We start from the raw sequence: 24,970 nt of genomic DNA, 5'->3' as shown, positions 1-24,970 counted from the left end.
ATAGTACTAGTATATATTGTGTTTATTACGTATGAAAAAAGGCATACCCTTTATTCTGTTATAATTGTTATAACAATGGTTATATTTTTTACAGTGTTCAATAACGTGATTTTAGACATGACTTATATGATGTTGTTGATTAATTTTTACAGCCCCTAAACAAGAAACCCCACCTCCAGCACCTGTAGAGGATTCCACACGAAACCAGCAGCACCAGCTGGCCCCGTCCCCATCAACAGGAAGTCATACCATCCACGGCTGGGACTGGCTAGAGCACATAAAGCTGCAAGTGAAATTCCAGATGCTCAGAAGTACTACAATGAGGTCATCACTATGTCCCTTGAGGTAATACTAGAAACAGATTCATCCTTCGATTTTGTTGCAGTTATTTGCAAACACATACTGGTAATTTAGTTTGTAAATAGAACTTTAATGCAAAAACCCATGTGGCTGTGTTTATGTGACCCAAAGTGTTATGATAGTCTTATGAAGACATTCTTATTTTGCAATGAAAATGCAATTAACACCTGAGTGTCATGTGGTTCTAGACTCTTATTGCATCGAGGCTAGAGGTTTGCACTATGTCCACAAGTCCATCTTTCAGTCCATCCCATTTTAGACAAGGTAAGATTTGTCATGCATGGCAAATTTCAGGCTAAAACTTTTCTGCAGTTTCACTCTAATTTTGAATGCTTCAGACATAACGAAAATTCTTCTTCTTCATCATGACTCGCATTATATATGGCACGGTCCTTAATTCTTACACAGTATTTCATGAATTATGCCACATTTTAAGGTGAAAGTTTTTATGCATGGATTTGTCTCAAAGTTAAATTTGTTGATGCAGGAAAATTTATTCTTTTTACAAAATATTTTTAGGTGCAACCAATCCCTTCATTTTCTCCTAACACAATATAGCATCAGAACAGTCGCGATTGCCACACTGTAGAGCTCTTATTTATGTTTAATCTCTATCCAATATATTTTGTTCTCTGTTAATGGGTATAAAAATACTAAATAGGTAATCAGGAAGTACTTCCAGGTTAGTCCACTAATGGTTGAAAGAAAAAATCCTCATTTGTTTCCCAGTTAAGGTAGTTCTGCACGTTCGGATCGAAATTTTTTCTACAATGTAGAATTTAATTAAACTCTGAATTTTCAAACCTTCAGAATATACTTACAAAATTCAGCAAATAAAACAGATAGGGTCGTGTGCTTGTTGTTTTTTTTTTTTTTGTGCTAGACTGATTTGCGCAAACAGAAAATTTTATACAATATAGATTTTAATGAAACTAATTCCAGAGTTGTAAATAAACATTTGGCATATAATGTGGTGAAATAAAATGTATAGGTCCTTGTGCTTATTTTCAAGATATTTGACCAGGATTAAAGTGAAGCACACATTTCATGCTGATTTTAAGACATTATTTTGAATAATTTAACATGTCAGATGTTTTAATATCATAATTTAACTTTGTTAAGACATTAAAAATGCCATTGTAATAAATTACTCACAGGTTGTCATTAATTCATAAAATGATTTTCATTTCCGTATGCCGAACCCAGGTGTTATTCTATGTTTTCCGGCTAAATGGCATTACACCATCACTTCTGGTTTATCAAACATTCAGAACTACCTTAAAATGAGATTCTCATGTTTTATGTAAGCCAGTCTCTGTTTTTATTAGCTCACCTGTCACGTAGGATGAGCTTTTATGATTCCATTTTGTCTGTCCTCCGTTCACAATTTCTTGTGAACACGATAGAGACCACATTTTGCAATCAATTTTAATCAAAGTTGCTCACAACTTGTATTGGCATAATATCTCGGGTTTTTTTTTTAAAACTGGCCAGATCCCATTGTGGGTTCCAGAGTTATGGCCCCTTAAAGGGCCAAGATTTGCTATTTTTCTTTTGCAGTAATATAGAGACTTCATTTATGGTTTGATTTGATACAAACTTGCAAAATATCTTTAGCAACAATATATATTGGACCCCAAGATGAGTCCGTCAGATCCAATCATAGGTTCCGGCCCCTAATTGATCCCTGAAAGAGCCAAAATTTGTTAATTTTTACCTTCGCCTCAGTCACAATCAAATGCATTTTTTTGTTTCACTTGGGGTCAAAAATAAAAGTTTGTAAAACTCTTTTATTTTGAAATGTTAATTTACCATATACCTTGGTTCTACAAAAACAATGGTAGTTGTCGCTGTCTGATAGTTTGACAATATTTTTTTTTTGATATAAAGATGAATCTTCAGGGAAAAAATAAAACAGACATGACCATTTTTAAAGGACTGTTTTATTCAAATAACTCTTTAAGACCCAACAAAATTGTTACCACATGATAAGGTACATAAAAGTAATGTAGAAAACCCCAAAAACTAATAAATTACACAAAGATTTGTAGTTATTATCTTCTTTTGAAGTTCAAAATTCTAGAAATTTTTGTTTACTACTTGCTTTCAGTTTTTGCATACCTTTTGAAATGCATTTATTCAACTTAAATGTGTTATTTTCTAAAAATTCAGTCATTTCTCTTTAAATAATGGTCTCATTTTTGTGATTACGACTATGTTTGGCAGAGATATCGCAATTTTAAAATGAAAGCCGAAATTTACCCAAAAAGTCTACGGACAAGACATCATCGCCAAGTGCTTTCTACATAGGATTTAGAAGACAGTCTTTTACTTCTGTTGAACTTTTCTGTTTAAAATGATCAAGAACAAGTAAATAACAAACAAATTTATGAAAAGAAGTATAATTGACAGTCTTCGGAATGTGTCTTCGAATAATTGAAGGATTTGAACAACTGTGACTAAATCAAAATGTCATTATGTGACAAGTTCTGTGCTATTGCTTACATAAATTAGGACTAATTGTTTTCATATTTCACTATATACTAAAAATAATGATACTTAGAAGGATCCTCACTGAAATAGGCTGTTAAAATTCTCCTTCAGCTTGGTGTCTACGGACAAGACATTTGACCATAATATAATTTCTGTCTAAAAGACAGATAGAGTAATGATGTTTCTGATCAATGCTTATGCATTTAATGGGCTTAAGAACTGACCTTGCAGCCTGTCATGTACACCATTTAGACTATGTTTATTTATCTGTAATAACTTTTAACCTCAACTAAACAAAATAAACCACAATCTTCCTGAAATTGGATGGTGGAAGAATCCACCTGACTAGACTTTGTTGAGGCAAATATATTTACATGCTGTTATCAACCATATCAATCAAGAAATGGAAAAAAAAGTATAAACACAAAGTTTAACATGATGAACTCTTTGAGTTCATCTAAACATGTTCATTAAAGTAGAAACATTAAAAAAGTAGGAAGAACTTGTTAAACTTATAGCTCAGAACAACATCTTAAAAAGATTGCAACTGTGTCTTAAATGGAAAACTAATGAAACAACTCCCTTGCTGACTGCTTAAATAGCTGTATGTTGTAAAAATACTCATATGACATTTAATCTGTGAGATCCATAACTCGTACTAATATTTTAAGTAGTCCTGCAAAATAAAATTCCTGTGAATTTTAACCTGTTTACAGAATAATTAAATGTTCACTGTGATAAGTTTTTATCACTTGTCTTAGTTTTGAGTCAGCTAATGACTTACATATTATGCTTTTTTCTTAAAATTCCCAAGATACATTCTCTTTTTCTAGCCAGTAATATTTTTGATTAATATTGACCTTTTTCAATTATATAAGATAGTACGACCGGAGACAAAGTTTTTTAACTATCTTTTTATCACATTTACTTCTTATTTTTCATGTTATCACCTATATTAATATTATTTTCTTGGAAAAATACTGGAACAAATGTTAGTAACTCAAATCGTAAATCAAACTATGATTTCAAAATTCTAGACCTCTGCCTCTGATGCATGTGGGGAAGTTGGCAGTTACTTGCAGAGAACATGTTTGTACAGTACAGAATCAATTAACAATTGTTAAGTTACATAACTGAAATTCTGTTGAAAAAGGGCATTAAACCCCCCAAAAATAAACAAATCTAAATAGCTCTCATTTTTGAAAGGGAGAAGCTGCAAGGAGACTACGGTAATCACGTAGAAAATTGCTTGTAATTTCTTTTTTAAGATGATTTAAACTGCTTCAATTTTATGTGATTTCAGTCAGTTACAGAATAAAAGTTGATAGGCAGATGAATAGAATGAAATCTTGAAAACCAATCACCATTATATCTTGGCCCTGAAGAGCACAGAAATATGCCATCTTGAGTGGATTATAACAAAATGTTTAAGTTGAAAGTGGACAGCCCACACCATGTCTAACAATAGATCCATACTCCACTAGAATATGACCAAATGTCAAATGATTTTGCTTCTATCTTCTCATTCTTTCTGTTTTACTACTAACTTGTAAAAGATTGGGTTTTTTTGCATTTCAGAGTCTCTTGATTTATTTCAAAGAACTCTTGATATATTTCTAAGGTCCAGTGCTGGTTTTTATTGAAAACAGAAAATATATTGAATAGTATTTGTGCAATGTCTTGTCCGTAGACACTTCCATTGCATGCCTTGTTTTTGCCATAACAAAGGGAGGGTTAGAAAGAAATGTATTGTTCCTTTTTTTGATAGCTTTTAACATTTATATAAGTCATGTATAAGATTAAAACATATTCTATATCCATTGTACTTCTCAGATTCAGATTTTACACACAAGAATAAATGGGTAACATTTTGCATTTGAAAGAAGTAAGTTTCATTAGAAATATATTTATTCTATATTTTGTAAAAACATTAAGTGTGGTGTATCATTGAAACTTGATAAATAGCTCCAGTATGATTTTATAAATGATATTTGTCAAAAAAACTTTGTTTCTTTAGTGTCTACGGACAAGACATGTGTCTACGGACAAGACATTTTGCAATTCAACAACTATTTATATCTAAATAACCCAGCTTAATTCTGTCTAATGTTTATCAACTTAGACACTATCCTAGCAGCTTTCATACCAACAGTGATTAAACTCTAATATTGCATCCTTCACAAAGAAAATAGGTGTCTACGGACAGGACAAAAAAATTGGCGCATTTATCATTGTCTGTTCAGAGTCAAATTTGAGGAGATAAGAAACTTCCACCTGAAAGAATGCTATTATTTTCAGAAGAAGGTAGACTGAAGTTCACACAGAGACAAATAAGACAGTAAAAAAAGAATTATTTTATAATGAAATCACATTATCTGATATGAGGAAGAGCAAAAAGGCAAAATATATAACAAAACGGTCATGTCAGTCTTCAGTACATAACTTCTGTTGTGGGTAACATAGACAGTTGAAATAACTTGCAGCTGAAAGAAGACGAATTTTCCTGTAAACCAAACAGCACAAAAAGGTCTTGCTGGTTCAGGTTTTAATTAAAATGAAAAGACAAAAAGCACATTTTTTAAGGTGAAACAATATAACACTGAATTTTGGCCTTTTTTCTGTTATTGGACAGCATGGCGTTCGTTTTATATGTACATTAGACACCTGAAAGTAGTTTTACCTGCAACTGGGTAGTGATATGTAACTCCTGAAGTGCTGAAGACAGAATATATAAACATGCACTTTTAAATTTGGGTGTATAACATAGAGCACCTAAAAAGTATGCATTTGATTGTGACTGGGGCGCTTGTGAACACGATAGAAGTGCCATTTTACATTTGATTTTAACCACACTTACATACAACTTAAGTCACAATAAGATCTCGGTTCCTTTTGAAAACCGACTAGATTTCTTCATGGGTTCTAGAGTTATTGCCCCTGAAAGGGGCAAAATTTTCTATTTTGGCCCTTTCAGCCATATGGAGGTTTCATTTATGCTTTGATGTGATGGTCTTGATGATCTCTAGGAAAAGTTATCAACTGGGTCATATGGGGTCAAAAACTAGGTCACCAGGTCAAATCAAAGGAGTAGCTTGTTAACACCCTAGAGGCCACATTTATGACCCTATCTTCATGAAATTTGGTCAGAATGTTTATCTTGATGATCCCTAGGCCAAGTTCAAAACTGGGTCATGTGGGGTCAAAAACTAGGTCACTCGGTCAAATCAGAGGAAAAGCTTGTTAACACTCTTGATGCCACATTTATGACCCTATCTTCATGAAACTTGGTCAAGATATTTATCTTGATGATTCCTAGGCCATGTTTGAAACTGGGTCATGTGGAGTCAAAAACTACGTCACCTGGTCAAATCAAAGGAAAAGCTTGTTAACACTCTTGAGGCCACATTTATGACCCTATCCTCATGAAATTTGGTCAAAATGTTTATCTTGATGATTACTAGGCCAGGTTTGAAACTTTGTCATGTGGAGTCAAAAACTAGGTCACCACTCAAATCAAAGGAAAAAATTGTTAACACTCTAAAGACCATATTTATGACCCTGTCTTCATGAAACTTGGTCAGAATGTTTCTCATGATGATTCCCATGCTAAATTTGAAACTCGGTCATTAGGAGTCAAAAACTAGGTCACCACTCAAATCAAAGGAAAAGCTTGTTAACACTGTAGAGGCCACATGTATGACCCTATCTTCATGAAACTTATTTCATTGTGGACCTGTACTTGAGAGTTTGGTAGCATTTCCAAAGATGTTTTTGCATTTATAGAAATGTAAACAATCTTTATCACACGTGTTCATACCCACATTTCAGCTGCAAGTTGGGGAGATGCTCCATAGTGTTCCAACAGATAGACAAAAAACTTCCAAATTTTATAAAGATTATATAGTAAATTTGTTTACTACTGTCCTACCTGTGAATACTCTTAAACTGTACAAAAATTTAGATGTCACATCTCTATAAATAGCCTAACGTCTAGTTCATTGATATATCTGAAATTGACATCATTAGGAAAAAATAATTTGCATTTGTCATGAATTTATTGATATTTATAAAGACAACTTTATTTGACAGGTTCATGATGCTTACATTGAACTAGTAGACATGTTGGTGAAAACAGATCCATTAGCTGCTGTAGATGTTTACTGTAAAGTCCTCATCTCAGACAAACCATCATTTGATGATGCGTATATATTTGGTGACATTGTGAGACTACTGATAAAGGCAGAGAAGTTTGATGATCCAAGGCTAGGGCCTAATATGATTACATATTGAAAAATACTTGGTTTAGGTAAAATTGTATTTTAACTTTGGTCCTTGGTCATGATGTTTTTATGGTAGGATGTGACCATTATACTGATTGATATATATGTTTGTTGAATACACTAAGATAAATCATTCACAGAGTTGCAATAAATATGTAAAGACTCAAAAAAATTTAAGGCAAATTGCAAAAATAGATGTTAACAGACATGACATTTAAGTAAAGAATTTCAACAAGAGAAAAGTGATAAATGGTAAAATAAATTTATATGTTTCTTTAAAATTTTGTTTGATATAACATTTAAGATTCTCTTTTTTGTTTTGTCAGACCTGTTTTCAGAGTTAAAATTATTACAAGACCATTTTATGGCATTAATTATTCATATCATTTTCCTTATGATCAAGTGTTATTTATTTGTTTGATAATGTGTTATCGTGGGTTTAAACAATCTTATTTTAGGAGCTTTGGAGAAGTATGTGAAGATACTGGAAGATAAATACAAGAATGAGACTTTAAAACAAGTGTATGCTGGAGTCAATGGTAGAGATATAGACATGTGAATGGTTTCTTACGACATTTGAATGTTTTCTTAACTTAAAGTGTCAGATCTAATGTTTACTTATAATTCAAATGTTAGACCTTCACGTGGAAGCTTTAGTTTAGTTCAGTTATCAGACTACAATGCAAATCCTTTCACAAGTATGGAGTATGGAGATGATGTGTACATACGAGTACTGCATTTCTGAAAGTTTTCTTTGAATTCAAATGCTCGATGCCTTGAAAATTAAGTAATGTCTTGAGAGATATGTGGTAAAAAAACTTCAGTCATGAGCAAATTTAGGTCTGTGCAAACAACTGTCATTTACATAATAGTTGTTCTTTATGTTAAATATGTTTAGGTAATTTCTATTCTGGTCTTTAAAAACATGAAGAATTTTCATGGACTTAAAAGGAGTGAGAAATAACATTTCTGACATCGAAATTACTTATTTTTACCAGTAAATCTACAGGGTAATTCTCAACAAATGGTTTACTGGAAGAAATATTTCACATACATTTACAAAACTAACCAGTCACAAAATAGTGAGAATTTTTAAAAAAAAATAGTACTGTCTAACAGTATTTCTTTGTTTTGGTGTTCATGTGGTATTGGTTAGCTTTGCCTTGTTTTGGTTTACAAAACTGCAGCTAAAATAATTTTTAAATTTTTAATTACAAAAGGCAGCACAGTTACTGACTGTGATAATTTTCTTTGTTGTGATATGTAGATATTTTGTGATACTATGTATGTTTAGTTTGATTTTTTTATTATACTGATACTTGAGCTATTATGCAGTATGAATCCCAGTCAAATATGGTTATAAAATAAATTTTACAGAAAGTACTGAAATGATGATTTTCTTTTTTTCCTTTCTTAATTATATATAGTGGTTAACAGAAATATAAGAAATAATGAAGTTATGTTCCAGTCAAGTTTAAGTCAGAGGAAGTGTGATTTCCATTATTCCTTAATTACAAGAAGCCCACCTGCTTAGCTCAGTAGGGATATGCTTAGCTCAGTAGGGAGAGCACAGATCTACGGATCGCGCAGTCATTAGTTCGATCCCTGAGCGAGACGCATGTTCTCCGTGACGATTTTATAAAAGACATGTCTGAAATCATTCGTCCTCCACCTCTGATTCACGTTGGGAAGTTGGCAGTTACCTGCGGAGAACATGTTTGTACTTGTACAGAATCCAGGAACCCTGGTTAAGTTAACTGCCTGAATTTTTGCCGAAAGAGGGCATTAAACCCAAAACAAACAAACAAGTATTAGTTGCAAGAAACCAGATAAGATAATATTACTGGCTGTTCATGAGAAGTTCTTTTAATATTTGAAGCTGTAGTGGCTCCTGTGTGTCCAGGTCCATGTAAGGATTAGTTAACCTGCATCAAGCAGTTAATGAGAATAACTTTAAGAGTAAGTTCTATGTTAAGCCTTGGCAACCCCTTACTACCGTTAATTATGTCTCTCCGGAGACATATTGTTTTTGCCCTGTCCATCCGTCCGTACGTCACACTTCATTTCCGAGCAATAACTGGAGAACCATTTGACCTAGAACCTTCCAATTTCATAGGGTTGTAGGGCTGCTGGAGTAGACGACCCCTATTGCTTTTGGGGTCACTCCATCAAAGGTCAAGCTCACAGGGGCCTGAACATTGAAAACCATTTCCGATCAATAACTAGTGAACCACTTGACCCAGAATGTTGAAACTTCATAGGATGATTAGTCATGAAGAGTAGATGACCCCTATTGTTTTTGGGGTCACTTCGTCAAAGGTCAAGGTCACGGGGCCTGAACATTGAAAACCATTTCTGATCAATAACTAGTGAACCACTTGACCAAGAATGTTGAAACTTCATAGGATGATTGGTCATGAAGAATAGATGACCCCTATTGATTTTGGGGTCGCTCTGTCAAAGGTCAAGGTCACAGGGGCCTGAACATTGAAAACCATTTCCGATCAATAACTAGAGAACCACTTGACCTAGAATGTTGAAACTTCATAGGATGATTGTACATGCAAAGTAGATGATCCCTATCGATTTTAGGGTCATTCCGTTAAAGGTCAAGGTCACGGGGGGCCTGAACATTGAAAATTATTTCCGATCAATAACTTGAGAACCACTTGACCCAGAATGTTAAAACTAAAGAGGATGATTGTACATGCAAAGTAGATGACCCCTATCGATTTTGGGGTCACTCCGTTAAATGTCAAGGTCACAGGGGCCTGAACATTGAAAACCGTTTCCGGTCAGTAACTTGAGAACCACTTGACCCAGAATGTTGAAACTTCATAGGATGATTGGTTATGCAGAGTAAATGAACCCTAACGATTTTGGGGTCACTCTGTTAAAGGTCAAGGTCACAGGGGCCTGAACATGGAAAACCGTTTCCAATCAATAACTTAATTGAGAACCTCTCAACCCAGAATATTGAAACTTCATAGGATGATTATTCATACAGAGTAAATGACCCCTATTGTTTTTGGGGTCACTCCGTTAAAGGTCAAGGTCACAGGGGCCTGAACATTGATAACCATTTCCGATCAATAGCTTGAGAACCTCTTGATCCAGAATGTTGAAACTTCATAGGATGATTGAACATGCAGAGTAGATGACCCCTATCGATTTTAGGATCACTCTGTTAAAGGACATGGTCTCAGGAGCCTGAACATGGAAAACAATTTCCAATCAATAACTGGAGAACCACTTGACCCAGAATGTTGAAACTTCATAGGATGATTGAACATGCAGAGTAGATGACCCCTATCGATTTTGGGATCACTCTGTTAAAGGTCATGGTCTCAGGAGCCTGAACATGGAAAACAATTTCCAATCAATAACTTGAGAACCACTTGTCCCAGAATGTTGAAACTTCATATAATGATTGAACATGCAGAGTAGATGACCCCTATTGACTTTGGGGTCAGTCTATTAAAGGTCACAGGGGCCTGGTCATGTAAAATCATTTCCGGAAAATAACTTGAGAACCACTTGACCCAGAATGTTGAAACTTAATAGGATGATTGGACATGCAGAGTAGATGACCCCTATTTATTTTGAGGTCACTTGATCAAAGGTCAAGGTCACATTAGCCTGAACAGTGACTTGAGAACCACTAGGCCAAGAGTGTATAAATTTAGCGGGATGACTGGACATGCCAAGTTGATGATCCCTATTGCAGCCAACCATCAGTGTCTCTTTGACTTTCGCTCCTGACCCCTATTGACTTCTTGCCTATAGGACTTTGCATTGGGGAAGACATGTGCTTTTTTACAAAAGCAATTTCTAGTTAAAACCATTTAAACAAACCTCAGAAAGGTCAATGTAAGGATGCGTGTGACTTACTTTGGTGAACAGCAATGAAGAGATTCATGAGCAAAGCTGTTGGAAGGTTTTTTTTCTGCTTTAAACCATAGCGCCCTTTTGTGCAGTTAAGCGGAACCACTCCACTTGTCATTTCAAGAAAACAAGCCTGGGCTAAATCGTTTCACTCGATCTAGGACATGTCGGTCACGTGAGCGGCAAGAAAAAGATTCCCGCCGGTTTATTAACAAACGAATGCTTCGGCGTACTCCGGCCACGTGAGTTGCAAATATAAAAAAAATGAAAATGAATTTCCAGTTTATTATAATTTTCTATTGTGACCTGTTCGAAGTTAAGTTAGTAAAATATTTCTTGCAGTAAATTGTTTCTACCTTTACTGCTATTAACGTTTACTGGATTTTATATCGCAAAACTATATGATTTGCCGCTTTGCCTATCTCGCAAGACCTGCGCACATCGGGGTGCGCCGGGCAGTGCCTGGAAGCCAAACGAACGTTTAGCCAGTTGACCGCGGCTAAACGGCATACGCCGCGTAAGTGAAACGAATTTACCATTAAGACGGTGATATTCGCACTGGTGAACCAGGGCCATCACTGGCTTCGAAAAAGTGGTCCGGCCATCATGGGGAGAGCACGGGAGTGGAGATTTCCCCCGTCTCTGTTAAGGGATTTCGGGGGAGTCTCCGATTTGGGATGCCAGTAAGTGCGTTTTTCTTGCATCTTGAAATTATTTTCGGTTAAGTTTTTCAGTCAATTTCATAATATTTTTCGAAGGTAACTATCCATCATTTACCCAATTTTAGCAGATTGCTATAGATATGTATTTTTTATAGCTGAGACAAATGTCACCATTTTGTTTGATTTAAAGGAATTATTTAAGATTAGTCCAAATAATCAGAAGAAATTAGCTTTCGGTTAGTTTTTTTTTTATTTGGCCGCGAAAAACACAGTTGTTTCCAATTTTTAGGTCGACTTTTCGAAGAAAAGGTAGAGCTATTGCACCCGCCTGGTGTCGGTGGTGGCGTCAGCGTCACCGTTGGTTAAAGTTTTTGGTAAAGTCAAATATCTTTGTTACTATCAAAGATATTGACTTGAAACTTAAAATACTTATTTACTATCAAAGTCTTGAAGAAAGGAGAAACAATCCCCATAACTCTGATCTGAATTTTGACAGAATTATGCCCGTTTTTAACTTAGAATTTTTGGTTAAAGTTTTTGATAAAGTCAAATATCTGTTACTAATGAAGCTTTAGACTTGAAACTTAAAATAGTTATTTACTATCAAAGTCTTCACCAGGAGAAACAACTCCCATAACTCTGATTTGAATTTTGACAGAGTTATGCCCCTTTTTAACTTGTAATTTTCTGGTTAAATTTTTTTATAAAGTCAAATATCTCTGTTACTATTAAAGCTTTCGACTTGAAACTCAAAAATAGTTATTTACTATCAAAGTCTACACCATGAGAAACAAGCCCCATAACTCTGATTTGAATTTTGACAGAGTTATGCCCCTTTTTAACTTTGAATTCTTTTTACTGGCAAAGCTCTAATTCAGAGTCAAGCACTGAGAAAAGTCGAACGCTCTGTCATACGGACAGCTCTTGTTTAAATATACGGCATGTTTCTTTTTATTTAAACAATTATAGAATATAAAAGAAGTCGTCCTTTAAATCATACCGGATTAAATCTCCATCAGATAATCGTTTAGTTATGATTAATCCAGTCAAGCAGGGTCGATACGTTTGACACGAAGTACTTATAAACTTTGATAATGTGGCACTTGACCTCAATACAGTCTACACTGTTTATTTTCCAATACAGGTAAATCTAATATTTGCTACACAATACATCTATGAAGGATTATCTTTGAACACCCCTGGACTTATTGGACTCAACTGCCACATTATCAAAGTTTATTAGTATGTCGAAGTTGTTTTCACACCCACAGGCAGTCATGTAAGATACCGCTCGTGGCGGAATGCAATATTATTTCGGCACTTTTGATCAAAACAAAAGATGAAATTTAATGCCAAAAAACGGATACGGCCAATGTTATGCTCGGCCAAAAAGCGGTCCGGCCATGGTTCAGAACCTATATCAAACAGTTCGTGAAAATAAGGCTCGTTTAAAGCAAAATATCGCCAGAAAATAAGCATTGCGGTATTTATCCGGTACCAGTGTGAAAATGGATCAATATAACTATACAACATAGACCTAGCTACCGCTTAAAGCAGAACTGGAATTCCCCCTTTGATACCTATACATTCTTTTTTATTCAGTTTGAAAATGCTTGTAATGTTTAACAATTATCTTGAAAAACAGGTATGTGGATTATACTGAGCGGCACTGTCAAAGCGTATCGATTCACAGCAAGTACATAGAACACATAATAAGGGTGAAATTGAACTGCTATTGATTCTTGGAATAAGATTGACTTTAAAATGACACATGAGGAACAGTTGAAGAATCAAAACTATAAACGATGGATAAGGGGATGTTTAGGATTCAAGTATCTGGGAGAGGGACTTGTGTATACGGTGGATACAGTTGTCAAAAATCAGCACAAATGTTTCATGAAAAAATTGATGTCATCAGAATGTGACAAATGCTCCACAAATACACTTTTACCTAATCATGCTAAGGTTGATAACAAATGCACAAAGGGGAGAAAGAAATATTTTTGTTTGATGCATTCACGATCAAGAACATTTTGTGCAAACTTCTTCTGTAGTGCTGTTTACGACAATATTGTTGATGATCATATGTATCAAGACCCAAACTGGTCAAACACGGATATAACAAAATGGGGAAGTAGTTACCTAGAAGTTGCTAAGTGTTTCATCAGCTCGTCCGGATATAAGGACAAGTTAACAATACATGAATTGGATTGCAGTGGAATTCTGAACATTATCATTAATAACAGAGCTTTTGAAAACACAGTTACGGGAATCAGTGCGTCACTAGACCCTTTACCTATTTTTACCAATGTATCAATATTTTTATCAGTAGAATAACTTTGGTTAATAACATTCAGTAGAACTGTGGAAATTACTGAAACGTCAAGATTATATTGATATGTTTTTCCATACTGTTTTTCTTTTCCAAGAATCATTGATGCACATAGAATAAAAATGAAAGCTCGTTGTTAATTGTGTCTGTATCCTTGTTTGTAGTATTGATTTTCTGTGAATGCTGATTGAAGAATCATTGTTCAATATTGCACGATTAAAACCACTATTCACGTGACAAAAACGTTTCTTTCTTTTGCCGCTGTTGCTCCTTTATTCATATTTTTATAATTCAAGGCAAGAGACGACAGAAACATTTTATTCCATTCCCCAAATATGGAACTGACTGATGATCAACTGAAAGACATGATCAACAACATGATTGTTTTACTTCAGTTGCCAGGGATACTCGACAGCAAGGGAGAAATTAAGCTTTTTATTGAAAAACTTCAGAAGGTATTAAACGATGCCGAATCAATGCCTCTTAAATATTTCATCATTGCTTAAACGATGTTGATTAAAAAAAAAACTCTTTTCAAACGAAATGTTTTGACTGACACATAATATCTATGATTATTATTTCAGCAAAGAACTGAAGAATTTAGCTTTGTTAAAGTCCAGGGTAGCTTAAAATTCAAACGGCAACCTAATTAGTCTAACTTAAAGTATTTTGAACTTAAAATTATTTCAAAGTAACAAATAATGTAAATAATATTCTTCCAGGATGGCCCACAAAAAGCTGTATTGACAAGAGCTATTTGTAAAACACATAAGTAAACGCGTTTTATGCACGCATGATGGCATGTAGAAGGTAATTAGTATCGGGTATTCGTTGACCTTGACCTTTGCAAAGGACATATCTAAGTAAAATATAAATACCAAAAAATTATCCATTTATTAATCGGATATCATTTTCAGTTTCGAGGTGGTCATCGCGACCTTGGCCCTTAACCTACATGACCCAAATTTATTGAAGACATCCAAACACTCTATGGAGTTTGATGGTCCGGAGCCCAAATGTTCTCCTGATCACAAAATTGTTTTCAGTCTCGATCTACCCTTTGATTTAGTAACCACAAAAAGCAATGGACAGATGCATTCTACTGACCATAAGCATTCTCCAGGTATTAGTCATTAGCCACTTAATAACCCAAAGCCCATTGGAGGTAAATGAACTTTGACCTTGGCCTTTAAGAGGTCAAAAGAAAGAGACAGACAGGCCGGGTGACATGAAAACAAGTGGGTATAATAAATACATTTTTTGTTTCGCCTACCACTATAAAGAGCAATGTTATATCACAAAACTCCTGCATATGAATACGGTATCACAGTTGGGAGAGCCAAAAGTGACCTTTGTTTGCAGGTGCTCTCTATACAAAGACTCAGCTCTGACACACAAAACCGGTGGTCTTCAGAGTTTTTCTAAAGTGAAAGAGTTTAAATAACTATGATAATTATTATTAATTGAGACAAGCTGTATCTGATTTCTGATCTCTCTCGTGGGGGCTTTGTCTCACTCTGTCCCTCTGGTCAGATTGCTCTGTGTCTGTACTAGTAGAGGATGAATTATGCGCCCTGCATATGTGGCTGCATTTGAACTATGTAAAGCGCCTTTGAACGTGAAATTGATCATGAAAAGGGCGCTATATAAATCTGGTACAATAATAATATATAATAATAATAATAATAATAATATAAAACATAACCGAATAAGCATGTTCTTTTACAACAGAGGCCAAAAGGTTTTTTGGATCACTGTATTCCTTGTGTATGTCATTTGTTCAGCATACTAAGTAATTCATTTGAGTGATATAATAATCCACACGTTTTTATCACGGAGTTAACGTTTAACGACAAACTGTTTGAAACAACTAAAATCATTCGACAGACGAAACTATCCAGATTGCCACACATCTGTAGTTAAGTTATTGCTTTTATGATTTTCCTTTAACCCTTGACAGTTTAGAGAATGGTTAAAATGTGTTTGCTTGCCCTCACTACCATTATATCAGTTTTACCCATGATTTTGCCCTTGCGAGGTATGCGTTAAAGAGGCACTAAAGTAAACCAGGACTTTCGTCCGTTTCTTGATACCTCTGAAATTAAGATACAAAAGTTGAAACAGGATTTGCATAAAACATGATTGAAATACAAATATTCCCTGGGGATCCTCATCATTACATTCTATGAAATCAGGTATAATTATTGGTACGATGAATTGACAAGGTATCATTAATACATTGTCTTATAACGATACTACAGTTCCTCATTTAAAACACTATTTACCTATGCTTTTTATTTCTTTGTAGATAAGAGATGACGATCTCTTCACATCTGTTAGAGATGAAATAGCTATTCAAAAAGATACATTGCATACTCTGGAGATTAAACGGAGAGATACACTAGATAAAATAGAACGAAGCAAACAAGATTTACTAGATAAAGTGAAATATCTTAACGAGCACTGTGAGACGCAGATGAAAGAATTAAATGATAAACAAGAGAAGACTGGCACGAACATAGAAACAATTGAAACCGACTTGAAAACGTCATGTGCAAATCTTGAAGAGATTTGTAAAGATTTAGAACACAGCAAAAAGAAACAGAACTCTCCTTAACAAAGTTGCAAACCGCGTTGAAAACTTTAGCCGCACAACAAGACGAACATGATCTGAAACAAGCTACTCTGGAAAAACAAATCAGTGAAATCTGTTTACCAGAGATCATTGCGAAACATCTTCTCACTAAATCAGTAAGTTTGCAATTACATTTATATTTGAATATTGAGTATACTGAATGTTATTTCTAATAACTATATTTGTCAGATTAAACGATATTATATTAGTGACAACGTAGCTTAATACGCCAGTAGTATATAAAAGGCACGTAGTAAAAAGATGTACAAAAACTAGGTACACAGCCCCATTAAAGGTCATTCAGGATTAAAATTAAATATGATCTGCAGGTTTTCATTATGCATGAACAGCTACTTGCAAAATCATTTCAATATCTTCATCCATGTTGAAAACTTTGCAAAATTATACGTGAACTCTGTATTGTTACTTTATCTATTGACCTTCATTGCGGGGGTGGAGGGGGTGTATATGTGGTCTTACTCCACAATGAACAGCTGGAAAGTAGTGTCGGTGTGACGTTAGACCCAACATAAACAATGCAAAACAAACTTCATTGCACATGCGGTATTAGTCTGTGTTCAGACCTTATGTTTTGTTCACAGGAGATAACACCTGAGGCATTACAAATTTTGTACCATTATGTCCCTTTTATTCTCAAAACATGCGGTCTGTGCAAATCTGGTTTGAGCATCTCCTGAATCCTGGAGACCGACCTTTATCTAAGGTCAAGCTATTACAGCTGAAAATGATCATGTTACACGATCTGGTGGTTCTGGGATATTTATTGCCATTCACACATGTTTATAAACAACCCCTTGACCTGTAGATTACAGGGAGCACTTTGGTAAAAAATTTTGAATTAGAAAGAATACCTAATGAATAATTGATATATAGTGCATTAATGCTGTTGTTTAACTTTTTATATATTATGTATTCTGTGTTTAAATTTGAATGATTTATTAAAAAAGATGTTGCACCGATGAAAATGCTTCTATATAATAATTCATGTCTTAATTACTAAAATAAGGAAATGCTGATTGTAATCTACAATGGATAAGAATACCCGGCAATAGGAGTTTTAAGAACAGAACTAACACCTTCCTATTGTCCAATTTATTTGACCTGTCAAAATATGGACCCAGCTTTCATTATATTCTGTTCGAGCCTATATAAAATTAATATGAAAGCCGGGAACATGTTTTGACAGGTCAATTAAATAGTACAATACAAAACAGAAATCATGTATAATGTGGGAAGAAGTAAAACTGCTCCCAAGGGACAAAAAGAAACTGACAACAGTTGGCAACCAAAAAAAAATGATTTAGGTGTTTTATGAAACAACTGAAAAATATATATGCCTATCACTGATCTGTTTCAATTCATTATTCTAAAATAAATTTCTTTATTTTGAAATAAATAAGCGTGATTTGTAAATAGTTTGCTTTGAATTTCTCTTTCTTGGTTTTCATTGACTTATTATGTACTAATAATACTGTATTATGTTTTGGTAAACATCCCTTTTAACAGTTAATGGTACTGTTCTAATTGAAAGATGGACAAGTTCATTATAGAAATTTAGCAGTGTAAGGGTTAAAAGATTTGCTTTGATAGATGATGTAATAATGTCTTATTAGTGCTTCAAAATAGTTCTATTAGCTTGAACATGCTTGGTTTAAACATATTTTATTTCCCAATATGTACATTTCAAATGATTATTTACATACATAAATTCTGGATTGGACTGGAAGCCAGTAGGCTTATTGAAGTCCTCTCCATATATATAATCAATTTACACAGAATCTTGGCGTTATCGAACTTATAAAAAGGAAATGCTCTCTTATATTGTATTTGAGTTGATCTAAGTTATCGGAACAGAAACATATCAAACTAGCAAAAACAAAACAAAAGTATATTAATCAAAATCAAAATATAATATAGATTCTAGATAAGTAAAAAGAATTCAGAGAGTAAATGGACATGAAGATGAAGATAGGCGACAGGGTTGTTAGTTTTGTACAATGGTGAATTATCTAAGGAAGCGTTTCGATTTCTCTATATATCTGTGTACTGCAGAGAAGATAGTAGTATTGTCTTCGTACGAGAGAGACTGGTCACCACAAAGGAGAACATTTAAAGATACCTGGCAATAACTAGAAACTGTCTCCAGGAGACTCATTCGTAGGTCACTGTACCTTTCACAGTGAAGGAAGTAATGATTAGCGCTTTCAGCGTAGCCACAAGTACAGTTTGGAGAGTCAATAATGTTCTTTGAATAAAGATCTTGCGAAAGTGAACTACAGTTGGTACGTAACCTAGTATGTAAAACCTGAATTTCTCGACTCCCATAATAATAATATTTAGGAACATATACAATATTCGAGTTGAGGTGGTGTTTAAAACTAGATAGTGATTCAGCTTCCCGAGTAGGTCGTGGCAATTCATTGAAAAGACGTACAGCTGAAGGAAGAAATGAGTTTTGATAAAGTGTTGTGCGTGCACGTGGAACTTGTATGTCGTCTGCGTTGCGGAGGCTGTAATTAGACCTATCTTCTACGAGAGGCGGAACTAAATATGACAAGTATTCAGGCGTAAGACCTTGTTTCATTTTATAAAAAAGAATTAGTTTATGTTTACTTCTTCTATCTTTCAGTGTGTCCCAGCCCACTTCTTTCATTAATATCTGGATAGAAACTAATTTAGTAGTACCGGTCACGATGCGGGCGGCTTCATATTGAATTTTTTCTAGCTCATCGGACTCTTCAGTTGTACAGTTATCAAAAAGGACATCTGCATATTCAAGTATTGGTCTTATATAACTAATATACATTGTTTCTAATGATTTCCGGTCTAAGATGAATTTGAGTTTCCGCATTATATTTAGTCTATTGTAAGCTTTGGATTTAATGTATTCAATATGTTGGTTCCATCGAAGATCATTAGAAAATAGTACACCTAAGTGTTTGTGATTTTGAACTTCTTGAACGATTTGGTTCTGCATTATGATTGGTGGATGGGGGAACTGGTGTATTTTTCTTGAAAAGAGAAGACATTCAGTTTTCTTTGGGTTAAATTTAACTAACCATCTTGCAGCCCACTCAGAGATTTTCGACAGATCAACATTGAGTGTATTTGCCGCTTCTTGCTCATTTTCAACAATTACATAAAGACTTGTGTCATCAGCAAATAGACGTATATTAGCTCCGATGTCATTAACGATGTCATTAATGTACATCAGGAAAAGTAAAGGGCCCAGAATGGACCCCTGAGGTACACCAGCATCGATAGAATTCCAGTCAGATTTAGCACCACATATTACCACACGCTGCCTACGATTTGAAAGGTAAGATGAGAACCAAGAGTTCAGACGACCAGAAATTCCAAATAATTTAAGCTTATAGAGTAGACCAGTATGCCAGACACGATCGAATGCTTTACTGATATCACAGAAGACAGCCCTAATCTCTTTGCCGGAGTCAATTGCATGAGTGAATGCGTTGTAAAGATAAACAAGTTGATTGACTGTGGAATCTCTTGGCACAAAACCAGATTGTAAAGGTGTAAGAAGATCGTTATCTTGAAGATAGTTGAAAACATGTTTAAATACGATTCTCTCAAAGACCTTACCGACTGTACTTAGAAGAGAAATTGGTCTGTAATTAGTAACAAGAGATGGATCTCCAGATTTGAATAGGGGTGTGACGTTTGCTTCCTTCCATCCTTCTGGAAAAGTGCAACAAGTAAGTGAGTGGTTAAAAAGATCACATAATGGTGAAGCAAGTTCGAAAGAAAGTTCACGCAGAATTCGGTTGTTTACCCCGTCGGGACCGGATGCTTTGCCGAGTGGTAGGGTTTTAAGTACAGACTGAACTTCTTCTGGTGAAATTTGAAGTAAATTTAGGGAAGGATGCTGAGTGTTTGGACTGTCAGGCAAGGTTTGGGCAGCCGTTTCGTCTAACAGGGATTGTTCTTTGAAGAAATTGTTTAACAGGTTTGCCTTTTGTTTGTCATCATAAACAACTTCGTCATCATATACAAGGTTGGAAATGGTACTATTGATTGTTGGTTTAATAAAGGATTTCATACAACACCACCACGATTTAGAAGACTTTGAGTGATCTGTAAGGTTTTTGGCAAGTTTGGAAATGTGAGTTTTCTTTGCTTCTTTGATAAGTGTAGTAATACTATTCCTAAGATGCCGAAATCTAGACCAGTGTTCTTCAGACCCAGTGTTCTTAGCTTTTCGATAAATTCGTTTTCTTTTTCTTATAAGTTTTTTTATATGAGTTGTAATCCATGATGGATCATTCTGCCGTATAAGAACTTCCCTGTTTGGGATGCACGATTTTGCAATTTCCAAAATTTGATGAGTTATATTTGAACAATAAGTACTAATATTTTCATCTTTAAAAGAACTCCAATTTATCATCGATGCTTTCTGGCGCAGAAGATCATAGTTTCCTTTATCAAATAGCCAAATATGTCTTTTAAAAGCTGGGTTAGAATGCTTCTTTAAATTTAAAAGTCCGTAAGTAGGGCAATGATAACGTATTTCTTGGGATAAGAAGGGCTCACCAACACCAGAACAGTATAGGAGACTTGCATTAGATGTAAATATTAAATCAATTAACGAGGACGAATTTTCAGTATAATGTGTAGGTTCATCAATGTGCTGTATGAACGAGAATTGTTGGCAGATTGAGTGGATCTTGCGGGCTGATTGTTGGTTTGCACAGTTAAGATTAAAATCACCTACGACTATTATATCACGAAAGCCAGTGTCAACCGCCAAGTGTAAAGAATCAACAATTTTTGAGTGTTGAAGTGCATCTGTATTTGGTGGTCTGTAGAATAAACCAAACAAAATGTTTTTAGTTTCAAGAACTAATTCAAAAGTGTAAATGCGTCACAAACCAGCACTAAATGATATTCGTTCCTAAAAAAAAATATTTTTTATATATATTATTAATTGTGGGCTTACTTTGCAAATGCATGGCTTTGAGGCTGTGTTTGTGGTGATGTGCTTCCAAGAAATCTACCCTTACCTATTATCTTTTATAATTCATTGCTAAAACGTATTATAAATGAACATGGCGTATCTGTCGTGTTCTAACCAACATACAAACTATCCAAAAATACACAAATCTAACAGAATATAAAAAAGATAAATAACAGAAAAATCTGAAGTCTAACTGGATTTAGAACGCATATCACGTCAAACTACATGTATGTATTTCAGGCCGTTCCATTTCATTTCAAACCACACGTTGTGGTTACCATATCTTGCCATCCAAATTAATTGCCTTATTTTTGCAGTTCACTTAGAGATAATCATCTTTAAGATATGCAAGTGCATTTTTGCATTGTTTTAAAGAAAAGAAAGTAACATTCAAATCACTGAACTTAGCGCAAATATCGGTTAAAAACCAATAATTACCGGTATGTTGTTAGAACCAGGTAGATAAATGGTTTATAGCGGTGGAAGAACAATTCATCAGATAATAGTTTGTACTGTTTTTCAAGGAATTTGTTTAAGTTTTCAAAGTTTCCTTTTAAGAGTTTTACTTCAGTTTAGACCACAATTACTGTATGTGCTTGTGAACATGTAGAAAATATTATAAGTCTTCAAATAAAACATGTACAATGCATTGGATAAGTGGTTTCACATTCTGAGTACATTTTCATGTTTTTATTGAAAAGGGGAATATCTGGGTGAATTTGCCAATTTCACAATAGATACACTACTTATTTGGCAGATGTGAAATAAGTACACGCACTTGTTAAAGGGCATGGCTTAAAGAAGCTGCATAAAAATTTTTGGTATTTGATCTTTTCAAGGAAAAGTAAGTTTTTTAATATCACTTGCATTTGGTCTCCATTAAATGTTCATTAACATTAAGTCACTGTTAAATTTTGATTGGAAGGTAGGTGCATTTTCTTTCGGGTGGTGATCAAATATTCATGCATTAAGGCTTTCATTGCCGGACAGTTATATATTGTGTGTGTTTTTGTTTAACATAACATTGACAGGAAAATGTGTCATTTGATGATTTTCCAGCCTTTCTGGTACTAGAGGAAGAATCCAGGCGCCCGTCAGGAACGTAGGAAGCATTTTTAGAGTGGGGGCGGGAGGGCGGCTCACATTTTGAAAGTCAGCCGACCTATAACAAACCCAGTTCCATGAAAAAGGTGCCCCTCAACGCTTTTTATCCATAAAACTTTTTTATATATACTACAAGACGGATATAACAGTCAAAAACATGTTTTACTGTGGTTTTTTTTGCCCCTTAGATAATCAGAGCCAAGACTGATGAAGTCAAAAAAATATATAAAAGAATTATTTTTTTCTAAAAAAAAAGATTATCTAGTCGGTAGCCAGACTATTGCGATATACCAACTTCAAGCCCGGTGTCTGTATCCGGAAAGAAACTCCTAATAATTATAAAAAGTCTATGGCCATTACTCCATGACCGGAACCGAAGTAATACTTGACATGCAAACCAATAATTAGCTCAGTATCAGCATACAGGGCGAAAGATATGCATACATATGACATAAATTGAATTGAATTGACATAATACTTTTCGTTTGTCAACGGGCGTGTACAAGTAAAACGTTTACTATTTTATGCTTGCCCCCCCCCCCCCCCCCCCCGCCTCAACACCCCGCGCCTTTCTCTACCATATCAACGCGTTACTGTATCTTTCATATGATTAAAATGTACCTGTTGTTGGATTTTAGGCGACCTGTCTGCTACAGTTTCTGTTTTGGGCGGGCCTTATTTGTGATGTATTGGTCTGGGTGTAGGCTTCCGGGAAATCTACCCTTACAATATAAATTAAGTAAAACGTAAATAAAGTTTTTCTATGTTTTAAAGGCACAGGAGCATGCAGAATCAATGATTACAGGCGTGACATCATATCATAAGAAACAACTAGAATATCTACAGAGAAAAGAAGGTAATTGTTTTTTTCTTATAACACAATCTTATTTTTCTTTTATTATAGAATAATTAAAAATAATAAATATGTCTCTATATTTTTTCAGTTAATAACAATGGGCAGGAGTTCAGATGCGTAATAATTAAATCACGACTGCTTCAAGCTTTTCTTCTTGTATACAGATAATGTTGAAACCCGGGCTTCCTGGTCTCCGCCTGGCGACGACCAGTAGTAGACTCAATTTGATTCAGTATGTAGGAACCTCCGTGGCCGAGTGGTTAAAGTCGCTGACTTCAAATCACTTGCTCCTCATCGATGTGGGTTCGAGCCTCACTCGGGGTGTTGAATTCTTCATGTGAGGAAGCCATTCAGCTGGCTTACGGAAGGTCGGTGGTTCTACCCATGTGCCCGCTCGTGATGAAATAATGCACGGAGGGGCACCTAGGGTCTTCCTCCACCGTGAAAGCTGGAAATTCGCCATATGACCTATAATTGTGTCGGTTCGACGTTAAACCCAACAAAACAAACAAATTGATTATATACATATGAGGTAATGAAATGTGTAAAACCCGTTTATTGAAAACCCCTTTTATAGATGGGCTTTTCTTCATGTATAATTTATTTACATTTGTGTATAAATTCAATGACTTTAATATTTTGAGAAAGTAAAATTAGAATATTGAAAGAATGCTTATATGTCTAAGATATTTTATTTGCAGAGCTGCAAACAAAGCTTTGTGTTTACTACAAGAAATGCTTATCAACCATCCCAGTATCTCCTGTTTTTAAAACCATTTCTGGTACAATTGATGAAGTGTTTGTTGAATTATCAATATGCAAAGACTTGACTGGCAAGCAATCACCTGGAGATATTGAGCAAGTGTCCTTTTACAAAGATATATTATTCAAGAATGGTACCCTATGGAAGAACGTGTACCTACTTGGCGAAGCAGGGATGGGGAAAACCACATGGTGCAAAAAAGTCTTAAACACTTGGGTAGATACTTGCGACTGTGACTCTAAGACAAACAGAGATTCTGGAGCAGATCGAAAGGTTGAGGACACGTCAGAAAGTACAATGCAAGCTAACGAGGATACAGAATGTTTACAACAATTTCATCTGCTGTTCTATATTGCCCTGAGACAGGAGTCGCACAAGGACAGTATATCTGACATGATTAGACAACATCCAGTTGTGAAAGAATATTCTTTACAGGCTGTGGTGGATGAAGTCCTGAAGTATGAACCGCAAACATGTCTATTCCTGTTGGATGGTTTAGACGAATGGACACCACAGTCGGATATGGAAACTCCCAGCCGAGAGGATCTGCATGGATGTTCTGTTATCACAACAAGTAGACCATACCGTCTTGTTGGCATATATG

At 34.9% G+C, this 24,970-nt stretch overlaps 1 long non-coding RNA gene across 1 annotated transcript; it reads left to right on the top strand.

Moving 5' to 3' along the window:
- The first annotated feature begins 195 nt into the window (after positions 1-195).
- LOC128547900 (uncharacterized) lies at positions 196-8,516 on the top strand. The gene is made up of 3 exons (XR_008366753.1): positions 196-345; positions 6,943-7,159; positions 7,592-8,516. It is a non-coding gene; the product is annotated as an uncharacterized LOC128547900 (long non-coding RNA).
- The last annotated feature ends 16,454 nt before the right edge of the window (positions 8,517-24,970 follow it).

The sequence above is a fragment of the Mercenaria mercenaria genome, chromosome 1 (genome assembly GCF_021730395.1).
Source record: "Mercenaria mercenaria strain notata chromosome 1, MADL_Memer_1, whole genome shotgun sequence".
NCBI classification, from domain to species: Eukaryota; Metazoa; Mollusca; class Bivalvia; order Venerida; family Veneridae; genus Mercenaria; species Mercenaria mercenaria.
Note: the sequence above shows the minus strand (reverse complement) of the source record. Positions and strands in the feature narration are given on the sequence as shown.